This window comes from Rhipicephalus sanguineus, chromosome 5 (assembly GCF_013339695.2).
Source record: "Rhipicephalus sanguineus isolate Rsan-2018 chromosome 5, BIME_Rsan_1.4, whole genome shotgun sequence".
Taxonomy (NCBI): domain Eukaryota; kingdom Metazoa; phylum Arthropoda; class Arachnida; order Ixodida; family Ixodidae; genus Rhipicephalus; species Rhipicephalus sanguineus.
Genome location: NC_051180.1, coordinates 2690328 through 2702664, shown reverse-complemented (window position 1 = coordinate 2702664; position 12337 = coordinate 2690328).

The following is a 12337-nucleotide window of genomic DNA, read 5'->3' as shown; positions in this document are numbered from 1 at the left end:
CTAAGTGGCGTTGGTAAGACGCTGTGGCCTCTCCCCCTTACACTCTCTCAGCAGTCACGCGATGGCGTCGGGGAACGAGATTCTGCAGATGCGCGATGAGCCCGCGTGGCGTGCTCCAACAAGAGTTCGGGACGAGTAACAGCAACTACAGTGAATTCATGGTGTGCTCCACGTGCAAGGACGCGTTAACATCGGGCAAGGTGCTCGTGATGAACGGAGCTGCGCTGCTTCGCATCCCCACATGGTTCCCTTTAGTGGGAGATGGTGTAATTTTTATCGCGCAGCTGTGGTATCACAACCACGAGGCTGAAATTCCAACTTGGTCAGCTTTGAAGACTTCTGTCACCGACGTTTTTGGGTGGCCTACGGTTCGCAAGCTTCACGCCGAGCAGCGCTTGCATCAACTTGCACAGCAACCGGGTGAGAACTACACGGGCTACATTGAAGATGTCCAGAGTCTGTGTAACCGCGTCAACTCCGCCATGACTGACGAGAAGAAAATCAGGCACCTGTTGAAGGGCACCGAGGACGGCGCCTTTCAGATACTGCTCGCGAGAAGTCCTACCACGATAGCTGCGCTCGTCTCACTCTGTCAGTCAGCGCGCGATCGCCCGTCAAGCCCTCACGAAGCCCGACACGATCTGAAGCTTGCAGCTAGCTGCCCGTCCTGCCGATCAGCAGCCGCTTCTGTCTACGATCAAGGACTTCATCCGCGAGGAGGTAGCCCGCCAGCTATCATTCCTGCCGCTCACGCTCGAGCCTGCGCAGGCTTTGGCTCCGGACCTTCAACATGCTATTCGGACCCAAGTTGCTAGGCCCTCCGACCGATTCTCCAACAATCACCCGTCACTGTGCCACTTACCTACGCCGCCGTCGCTGCTCGCCCGCAGAAGCCTGTGCCCTATTCTCGACCTGTCATGCCGCCCTGTTCCTTGCCGACGACCGTGAACGCTGCGTCGCATATCTTCGCGAGACCGCCGGCTCCATTTTACCACCGCCCAGACGCGCGGAGAACGCAGGACAATAGGCCCATCTGCTTCGCCTGTGGTATCGCTGGACACGTCGCCCGCTGGGTGATTCCACGAGAGATCGAACATGTCTGTCCGGTCGATATTTTTGTTTTGCCTGGGTTTTTTTATATGTTATGTGGGCACATTCAAAATTCACGGAACCGAAAATTTTATTTCCGAGAAACGCTCCCAGCGTGCCAAAAAAAATATTTGAAGGTGGCGTCGCGGACCTCCTGTTTTTGTTCGCTGCAATGTTTTCGGATTTCACGGCCGAATTTAGCGCGAACTATAAATGATGTATCGAAAATTTTTTGTTGGTTTTAATACGCATTACTGTGAATTACATCCATGCTTTTTTTATGCCGTCCTCAAAAATAAAAAAAATGTGAAAAAATGGCAAACACGGCCGAATCAACAAAGTTTGCTAAGTTTGATGCGCCTTGGCGCCTTTCCTATTTCACACAGAAACTTCAAAACAGTGTCAAGTATTTCAAGGAGCCTTTGCAACATTTATGCGGAAGATCGTTTTCCTACAGGCAGCGCAGAATAAGAAAAAAATCGTTAAAGAAGCGAGTTTTTTTCAAAAAGTACATTTCAAAAAATAAAGAAAAAAGTCAGGCCTCAATTTTGACGACATTTTTTTGTCGAAGAGCGCTTATGTCAGTGAAAACACCATGTTAATATGTATGTCCTCATTTGCTTTGTTCACGAGATTTAACGGGCCAAAATTACCCTTGCTGTGTGTGCTCACTTCAGTGCGATTGATAGTTGTCATCAGCTTGCATTGCACGTAAATCTATTAGGGTGGCTTGTTGGGCAAGTTGGTACATAGTTCTTTGTAAGGAAATGCCAGCAGCACTAAAGAAAAGAGAAGAAACTGAGCCAGGAAAAAGAGACAGGAACAGGTAGGATGCCAGCATCCTACCTGTTCCTGTCTCTTTTTCCTGGCTCAGTTTCTTCTCTTTTCTTTAGTGCTGCTGGCATTTCCTTACGAAGAACGTAAATCTAGTTTTAATTATTCTCCTGCAGTAAAACTTTGCTCTGATGTCTTGTCGTCAAGAAAAATGTATTCTCAAACTTTAATTGTGTCTAGCGTGTGCGGGGGTGGGCTGCTGCCGCTCTCTAAAGGCTTGACGCGTACGCAGTTTGCAGCTTACAACCTCAACTTACCCCGCCAGTATTCGCTAATCAAAAGCACGCGAGACACCGCGAACACATGGCTTAGGTCACTTTGTCAAAACTCTCCTTGCACACAGAATAAAGCATCTGTATGCAGCGAAGGCCAACTTAATCTGTAACTGAATGTCACAATCAGCAGGCGCGCTGTTATGCAGTTGTTTTCTCACTGCCTGCTTGCTTCCCTTCCATTACGTGCTTTGTACGCTCTAACCATCTTCCCCGTTCGACGCACAATGTGGCTTAACAACATTTGTAAAAAGTTAGCTCAATGATTTCCGAGCGGTTTATTTCACTTCCCGCTATCACATGTTTTCGGCGTCGCAGATAACGTCTTCCTGTATCATCTCGACCTTTACCTCAGCGTTTCAACAGCCAGAAAACGTGCGGTGCGGCATGATTAAGCCGTGAGTGGCCGAAGCTGCCCAATTGATGATGTTTTGTTGCCACTTTACTAAAGTGCTTTCCCACGTCGAGGACAGCAGAGGTCACATGGTGGCGCCATGCAGACGGACATTACCCTTAGTTTTGACAATGTGTGTGGCCTACAAATTAATTATTACAGCCCAAAGCGGTTAGACACCCTTAGTGATAAAATGTTAAACCGTGAGCAGTTCTGCAAAGGCATTCATGACAGCTGCGCAGATGTGAGATAATTTGTGCGGCGCCGTTCAGTATATAAACGTTTCGACTTGCTCTAAGTCTAGCTGTTCACTACACGCGATGCGCGCGGCCCATGACTACGTCCGATTGTTCTGTGCCGATTATTTACGCGTTCACAAAAAGAAAATTGCTGAGGAAAACGTTTTCGTTGCGCAAATTTTTTTTCTTTGCTCTTTTTGTTGTTGCCTACCTTCAGAAGCTACTGTCATAGGCTGAGGATCTTCGCGACACCTGCGAAGTCTGCTTGCATTGCTTTACGCTCCTCAAGAAAAACCTGTCTACATCTAAACCGCGATGAGGTAGACCAGGCATTCCTTCAGGAAGAAGAAACGATTGATATCTTGAACAGGCGCGCCCATCTTTACTCTGATGGTTGTAGGCGAGATTGTAGGCTGCAAAGTGTTTACACGTTAGCCATTTAGAGGGCGGCAGCAGCCCACTTTTGCACACGCTAGACACAAATAAAATCCGAGAACACATTTTTCTTGACGAAAAGCCACCAGAGCAAGGTTTTGCTGCAGCAGAATAATTAAAACTGCGATTTACGCACAATGCAAGCTAATAACAACCATCAGTCGCACTCAAGTGAGCACACACAGCAAGGGTCATTTTGGCCAGTTATATCTCGTAAACAAAGCAAATGAGGACATATGATATTAAAACCGTGTGTTCACTGACATAAGCGCTCTTCGATAAAAAATTGTCGTCAAAATTGAGACCGGAGTTTTTTTTATTTTATTTTTTGAAAATGTACTTTTTTGAAAAAACTCGCTTCTTTAACTATTTTTTTCTTTTTTTGCGCTGCCCGTAGGAAAATGACCTTCCGTATGAATGTTGAAAAGGCTTTTTTCTATAGTTGACATTGTTTTCAAGTTTCTGTTTGAAGTAGCAAAGGCGCCAAGGCGCCTCAAACTTAGGACCCTTTTTTGATTTCGGCCGTGTTTGCCATTTTTTCACATTTTCTTCTTTTTGAGGACGGCATAAAAAAAGCATGGATGTAATTCACAGTAATGCGTATTAAAACCAGCAACAAAAATTTTCGACACATCATTTATAGTTCGCGCTAAATTCGGCCGTGAAATCCGAAAACATTGCAGTGAGCAAAAACAGGAAGCCCGCGCCGCCACCTTCAAATAATTTTTTGGCGCGCTGGGAGCGTTTCTTGGAAATAAAATTTTCAGTTCCGTGCACTTTGAATGTGCCCACATAACATATAAAAAATCCAGGCAAAACAAAAATTGCGACCGGACAGGCATGTTCGATCTCTCGTGGAATCACCCCGCTACTGTCGCCAATGTCCTTCTCCATTTGACGCCGTGGGCAGAACTGTTGCGTCGTCGTCAAGGACGCCACCAAGGTACACCCTTGACGATCAACGACCCTACGCCAACCACTGATCACCATCACCTCGACGACGCTCCCTGTCACCCATGCGTCGCCGACCTACGCAAGCGGGAAACTGATTGCTGCAGTTCCGGAGGCAAGAGCTGCATGTGAGTCGAACCAGGCCTTCCCTCTTGTACTGCTTAAAACGAACAAGAAAGCTAGAAAGCCATGGATAGATGCGTCGCTTCTAAAGAGAATAAAAGAAAGGAATAACCTATTTAGCGCATTTATTAAAACAAAGCAAATCGACTACTTGTGGCAGTTTAAGCAATTCAGAAATAAATTAGGCTCTGATGTAAAGCGGGCACGCATACAATACTATGAACACAGGTTTGTAGCTATTATGAATGACCAGAACGCAGTTTGGAATACCATGAATGATCTTTCATTTTCATCAAATAAAAAGTCCATCACCGCGCTTTCGATAGAAGGAAAGCATTGCTCTGGTAAATTACTTGCAGATATGTTAAACAACCAATTTTAGAAGTCTGGGGCTTGTGAAATTTCCGCTAGTACCGACACAGGCGGTGAACCATACATTAGCAAAAATATTACAAAATCTATTTTTTTGGCTTCCACTGATGAGTCCGAAATACATTCTTTTTTTATGAATTTACCCAACAATTCTGCGACAGGTGTTGATGGTATAAAAGCAGAGCCATTAAAAGCAGTCTCACAGTATGTCAGTCTGCCGCTCTCACACACATGTAATTTGATTTTAAGCACCGGAATATTTCCTGATAAGCTAAAGATAGCTAGGGTCTCAATCATACACAAAGGTGGTAATGAAAATTATTTAAATAATTATTGACCTATATCTGTCTTGCCCATATTTTCAAAAGTTATAGAACGAGTCTTATAGATTCGAATCTCAAATTTTTGTAGTCAAGAAAATGTAATAACAAAACAGCCAATACGGTTTTCAGAAGAAAAAAATTCGGCAGATCCCACGTGCCGTGAGAAGCGATGTCATGCGAAGCATGCTGTTGTGCCAGAGCACCTGACCGGACGTGGAAGCAGGACGACATCCGCGACCTGCCCCTACCAGTTTGTCCACCATCGGTGGGGTGGGATCCCAAACGGACGTGCTGCCCTACCAGTTGACCACCATCGGTGGGGTGGGATCCCAAACGGACGTGCTGCTAGTACCAGTTTTACAACCATCGGTGGGGTGGGATCCAAACAGGCGTGCGGTTCGTACCGGTTTGTCCCAGATCACACAATGGAAGGATGCCTTATTTAAGACCGGGCTGGTCTGTTGTTAGGGAGATGCCCCAGCCGACTTGGTCGAGCTGGCAGGCTCTGTACTGCTATAACCTGCTAAAACCTGCTATACCTGCTATAAACGTTGTTACTGTTTTGTAAACGTTTTGCCTCCTTGTCCTGATCCTCAGCGGTAGTCCGATCTTTGGCATCATCGGCTCGCCAGCCTCCCGGCTTTCACATCACGAAAACCCCATTCGTAACAGTGGTGGCAGCGGTGGGATACCACGACCCCGTATCTCGAGCTGTGCACCCGAGGTCCTATATCCTATTTCCTAACAATGCGCAGGAAGGTGGCTGTGGCGCAATTTTTCACATTGAGCGAAACGTTGCAGAATGACCCTAGAGAAATGTGCAAATGGTATACGCACACACATATTTTGAAGAGTCGCACATGTATTATGTAACCAGTAGCTTACCGTTGCTTAACGATGCCAACAGAAACATACGTGTTACCAACACCAAACGCAGGAAGCTGATATATATTGCTTATATTCTTCAATACTGGATAGCGCGTATAGGACAATGAAGGAATACAGATGCACAGGACAGGCGCTACTCGCTACTAAGCTTTATTCCGAAAAGTTTCATTAGATACATACGCAGCCGAGTGGCACGCGCACGCGCACTGCGCGTACGTTACAGTCACAGCTGCAAAAAACGGCAGGAAGTGGAAGATGGAAGCTGCGATGAAAAAATCCGTAAACAGGGGGTGGGCGCTCGAGCCAACGTTTCGACAAGTGGACTTGTCTTCTTCAAGGCTGGAACCAGCCTTGAAGAAGACAAGTCCACTTGTCGAAGCGTTGGCTCCAGCACCCACCCCCTGCTTACGGATTTTTTCAATCACAGTTGCAGTTGTTAGAGTTCGTTACAGTTGTTATGCTTATACTTATCCGTTATGACGGAGAACGCATGCACGTTTCACGAACCCGTGTGAATGTGTGGAAGGGGTTCTTGGCATTTCTTGAATAAGGTCATCATCACCGTGATCAGTGAGCACCAGCAGCTGGACATGACTTGTTAACGGATCCGTTCGTGATCGCGGCTACGAGGCGTCTGAGTGTAGTGAAGTGCGAGGTATAGTAGAGCTGGTGGAAACCGCGGATGGCTTTTACGAAGAAATGATCTATGCTGCCTTCTGTCCTGGACGTGGCACCGATGTCTTGTGATGCCCTGTCCTCATCCAAGCCGTCTTTCATGCCGTCTAAGAACCAGGCGTTGTTGGGTTTTGATAAATGAATTGAAGTCACCGGTAATCATGAGGGACATCCTCCTCTCGGCAGTGTTATTGTAGGAAGCATTGATCCCAGTTTTTGCGTAACCCACGTGATCGAAGTTGCGGACCACGTGGACGAGTGGATGACAGCCCAACGTCTTCCAGAGGTGCTGTGTCTTCAGCTCCTTAACTTTTCTTGCGTCGGCCACTGTGGTGTGATAGTTACAGTGCTCGGCTGCTGACCCGAAGGTCGCGGGTTCGATTCCGGTGGCGGCGGTCGCATTTCGATGAATGCTAGAGGCCCCTGTGATGTGTGATGTCAGTGCACGTTTAAGAACACCAGAGGGTCGAAATTTCTGGAGCCTTTCACTATGGGGTCTCTCATAATCATATCGTGGTTTTGGGAAGTAAAACCCCAATGATTATTATTATTACTTTCCTTCCGTGTCAATATGTATGCTCGCGGTTACTGCGTTGATTGAGATTATGTTATCACCTGTGGCACATACTCGCATAACATGAACTCTGGTACGCGGGTATGAGCCACATGTGACTGAGGGAAAGGGTTTCATGACGTACCAGACAGGTATTCTGCGATATTCATGTAATCACCAGTAAATCGTATTCGTCATACACTCATCCTATGCTATGCAAATTTTGGTATATTACGACCTATGGAGACGACCGGGAGAGCGTCCAGACATAGATAGATAGATAGATAGATAGATAGATAGATAGATAGATAGATAGATAGATAGATAGATAGATAGATAGATAGATAGATAGATAGATAGATAGATAGAAACGCCCAAAGTGCCTGATGTTCGCTAAGAAATGCTTCGCATTTAAAAAGTACAGAACAGGCTTTAGTGTCTATTAAAGACAAAATAATAGATAATTTTGAGCAGATATCTTACACGCTTGGAATATTCCTTGATTTCAAAAAGGCTTTCGATTCGATCAAACATTAAATTCTCCTGGTGAAGTTCAATCAATATGGTATAAGAGGTGTTTCCCTCAAGTTAATAGGCCGTTATCTAACAAATTGATTTCAGTGTTGCGACACGCAGCATGCAATATCAAAAATGAATAAAATAAGTACGGAGTCCCCGAGGGACGCCGTACTTATTTTATGCTTATTTATATTAGGTACGCTGCTCTCCCTCCTATATATACACGATAATATTAATATACGAATAACTCCAGACATGGTTTTACACGCCGATGACACAAACGTTCTTTTTTATCTGGAAAAGATGTGAATTGCTTAGAAAAGCAAGCAAACAGATGGCTTAAGCACTTATCAATGTGGTTAATAGCAAACAAGCTTGAACTAAACACAAAAAAAAGACAAAAACCTATTTTTCGGTCAAAGAATAAAAGGATACTCCGTGGCATTCAAGTAAAATTTCGAGGAGATTTGATTAAACGGGTCACATGCCAAACGTTTCTTGGTATTATCTTTCATGAAACACTCGACTGGACATATCATATAAACAAAGTTCGCACCGATCTATCGCGCTCAGTTGGAGTAATCAGCAAAATAAGATGTATTCGCCAATTTGGGTAACAAAACTGTATTATTCTTTAGTATACTCGCGTATTTATTACTGTTTACTAATATGGGGAACGACTACTAAAACAAACAAAGAAAGCATTTATAAACTACAGAAGAAAATAGTACGGATAACCTTAGGTGTTCGACCTAGAACGCATTCTACTCCGCTCTTTCACAAGCACAACATGTTAACGTTTGAGAACATCTTGTACAAAAAAAATAGCGGCAATTATATATGATAAATTGAAATCTAGCGCGGTGGCATTTTCCGATGCATATTCTCGAAGGCATTATACATACAGCTTTAGACGCATAACATACTGCAGTGAAAGAATACGGACAAACTACGGTACACAAAAGCTAACACATATGATTCCTCAACTACTGAATGTACATCCCGCAATTACCACCCTCGTGCAAGAGGGCGGCTCAGTAATTGCGTTTAAAAAGAAAATACGCACGTATCTACTAATGCTTCAAATGTGATTTTTTTTCTAGATGGCACCTCTCAAGTTGTTAAAATTGACGTGAATCTGTCACATTTTCATTTAGTGAATAGTAATAGCATGATTTTGTATTCAAAAAGTCTGGGTATTTGCATATATTCCTTGCTTTGTCTCTATCAAAAAAGATGTTATAATACGCTGTTGTTATAAACTGAGTCCTGCAAACAGGTCTCGAAGTATGAATGTTCTTATAACGATGTCTTATGCACTGTTATCAAAAATTGTGTAACTGTAGCTGCTTGTTCGTTTCTAATCTTTTAACATGTATACATCACTGATCCTTGTGCGCTTTATTGACTGGGACGGCTTACGGCACTTTGTCAGGCATTAAATTGCCTTTTTGACAACCCTGCTCCTTATCTTATATGTGTGATCAATGTACAGTACAGTGTACTCTGTAACTGATTGACGATTGATTGATTGAATAAAGTAGTGTGTATACTGAGCGTAAAAAAAGAAACATCGTTCATTGCATATTACCCGAAAACGAATGGACCTCACTGAACGATTTAATCGCACTCTCGGCAATATGCTGACAGTATCAGACCAGACCAATTGGGACACCGTGCTTCCATTTGTCACGTACGCGTACAACAGGCCCGTAGCCAGGAATTTTTTTCGGGGTGAGGAGGGGGGGCACTTCCTGAAAACCTTGACATTTTGAGAAAAACACCTATTTTTATATGTATTTTTGGAAAAAACACATCTATACCTCACCAAAATTTCGGGAGGGTGGCCCGGGCCCTTAGCTTCCCCCCCGCCCTCCGGCTACGGGCCTCGCGTACAACACCGCTACGCACGCGACCACAGGTTTTTCGCCTTTCTTTCTCTTGTACGGACGCGAACCATCATGCACGCTGGACACTACGCTTCTCTACACGCCTGACTCATCTGAATTCATTGCAATTGCTGATGCTGCCAGGTACGCCGAAGATTGCAGACAATTGGCCCGTTCGCTGACAACCGAGGACCAAGGCCGTCTAAAGCTAAAGATCGTAGAATAACAGCGCAAAAAACGACGGACGAACAGACAGAGAAAAACTAGCCCGATTTACCGCCATTCCGAAGCTAAAGCACGACACCGACCGACCTCTCCCTACTCTCACGACAGGTGCCCTGGTTTGGCTTTGGATTCCACCGAGCGCTCCGTGCCTTTCGTCGAAATTGCTGGCCCGATATCACGGTCTCTACCGCATTCTCGCTCGTACGTCTCCAGTCAATTGTGAGCCTGAGCCTCTGGCACTGTCCAAAGCCTCACGTCGTCGTGGTAGGGAAATCGTCCACGTGAGTCGCCTCAAGCCCTATTATGACCCCGCCATACTGACAACGCCTTAGGTAGCCAGGATGGCTACGCTATTCACTGGGGGCAAATGTAGTGAACGATACGAGACGACGACGAAGCAGCCAAGAAAGCAAGTCACAGCGTTAGTGGTAGCCATGAGACCGAGCTTGCGCTTGCTTGGATTTTTGCCCCTTGACGTTCCTCGTCGTTCCTTCACGTTTGCACGTGAATAAACCACGTGGCAACATATAATACGGTAGAAAAAGAGGTCGACAACCGTGCGAAACACAAGTGTCCCTAACGTTTCGGCAGGAGGGCCTGCCTTGCTCAGAGTAATTTCACTGCCGAAACGTTAGGAAAACTTGTTTCGCACGGTTGTCGACCCCCTTGTCTGCCAGATTTTCCACCGAATCCATTGAATGTCACCCCACCATATATATATATATATATATATATATATATATATATATATATATATATATATATATAAACACAAGTGTCCCTAACGTACTGTATATATATATATATATATATATATATATATATATATACAGTACGTAGATTATGTGGATGTAAAATAAATAGGAAAAAGGTATACACCTCTAAAAAAAAATCACAGCATACCCACGTGGTGAATGATGATGAGTGGGTCGAAGCGAACTCGCGCTGCAGCACGGCGATGGCACTGCCGCGAGCGTGGTCCTTCTTGATGGAAGATATTGTGACTAGCTTGTTTGCGAACCGCAATCTGTCGCACACACCGCAACTATGGCCGAAACTGTTATGAAGGAAGTCCCGCTGGAAGCGCGCGTCGGCGCCCTCGGGAGAGCCCGCCTGATGCGTTTTGCAGCCACTTCACGTGCTCGCAAGAGCCTCGGGCTCTGCCTGCCGGTACGCGCGCTTTCTCGCCGCTTCACGGTCCTTCACATTTTGAAGATCCGATTCGCGCCGCAGCCGTGCAGCTTGTCGAGCAGCTTCGGCCTCGCGGGCTTGAACGGCGGGGTCTCGCGCCGCAGCCGTGCAGCTTGTCGAGCAGCTTCGGCCTCGCGGGCTTGAACGGCGGGGTCTCGCGCCGCAGCCGTGCAGCTTGTCGAGCAGCTTCGGCCTCGCGGGCTCGAACGGCGGGGTCTTCTCGCCGCAGCCCTGCAGCTTGTCGAGCAGCTTCGGCCTCGCGGGCTCGAACGGCGGGATCTTCTCGCCGCAGCCGTGCGGCTTGTCGAGCAGCTTCGGCTTCGCGGGCTCGAACGGCGGAATCTGCTTCGCGGCGTCGACGTGCAGCTTCGGCCTCGCGAGCTCTCACCTCAGGATTCTGTCTGCGAGCGAGCGCTGCCGCCGCCTTCTGTGCCCTCCGTTCCGCAGCCTTGTCTTCCATCTGGCGACTCCGAGCTAAAGAGAAAGCGTGCCAAGAGAGAGCCTCATGGCGCGTTACTTCTGAAATGTTGTCTTCGGGTGTCGTTGAAAACACGAGACGTAGTAAAGAAGAAAATTCCACAGCATGTCCACGGGGTGAATGATGATCAGTGGGGCGAAGCTCTCGTACGGCAGTATCTTGGCGGCGGCGTCGCGCAGTTTCACGCCCAGTACATCATCAACGACGTGAGATCGGGCCGGTTTATACTAAAGGGTCCATGAGAGTCATGGCGACTTGCAGCTCACTTTAATTTTTATTGTTTAATCACGCACAGGAGAAATCTCACCAGGCACTACCTTGGAGGTAAACAATGGCTGCTAATGGGGAATGAGAGACAGAAGAAGTCGGCTTTTAGCTAACACTTACACTTCTACTTCTACTAACGTTTCCTACTGGAACATGCCAATGGCTACTAATGGGGATTGAGAGACAGAAGAAGTCGGCTTTTAGTTAACGCGCACGCTGCGAATTTTTTATTGTTCAACAACGCACAGGAGAAATCTCCCACCGGCACCTCCTTGAAGGTCAAGATCTGGTACTAGCGTTAAGGCTGGTTACGCACTACGACGGGGACGAACGGGTGCCGCTAGCTTCGCCCCTAAAAGAACGCCACACAGGCGAACACGCACGAGAGTGTCACTCGTCAACGTCTTCTTCTTCTACTGCGTACCAGAACGCGCGCAGTAAAGAAGACAGAATGCCACACAGGCGAACACGCAGTAGAGTCTCACTCGTCAACGTCGTCTTCTTCTTGTACTGCATACCAGAACGCGCGTTTCTCACGAACTAGAGGTGGCTGCTACAAACAAACCTACAAACGGAGGGTGGACAGACCCACGGCATAAGGAGCTTCGCCCTGAAAACTG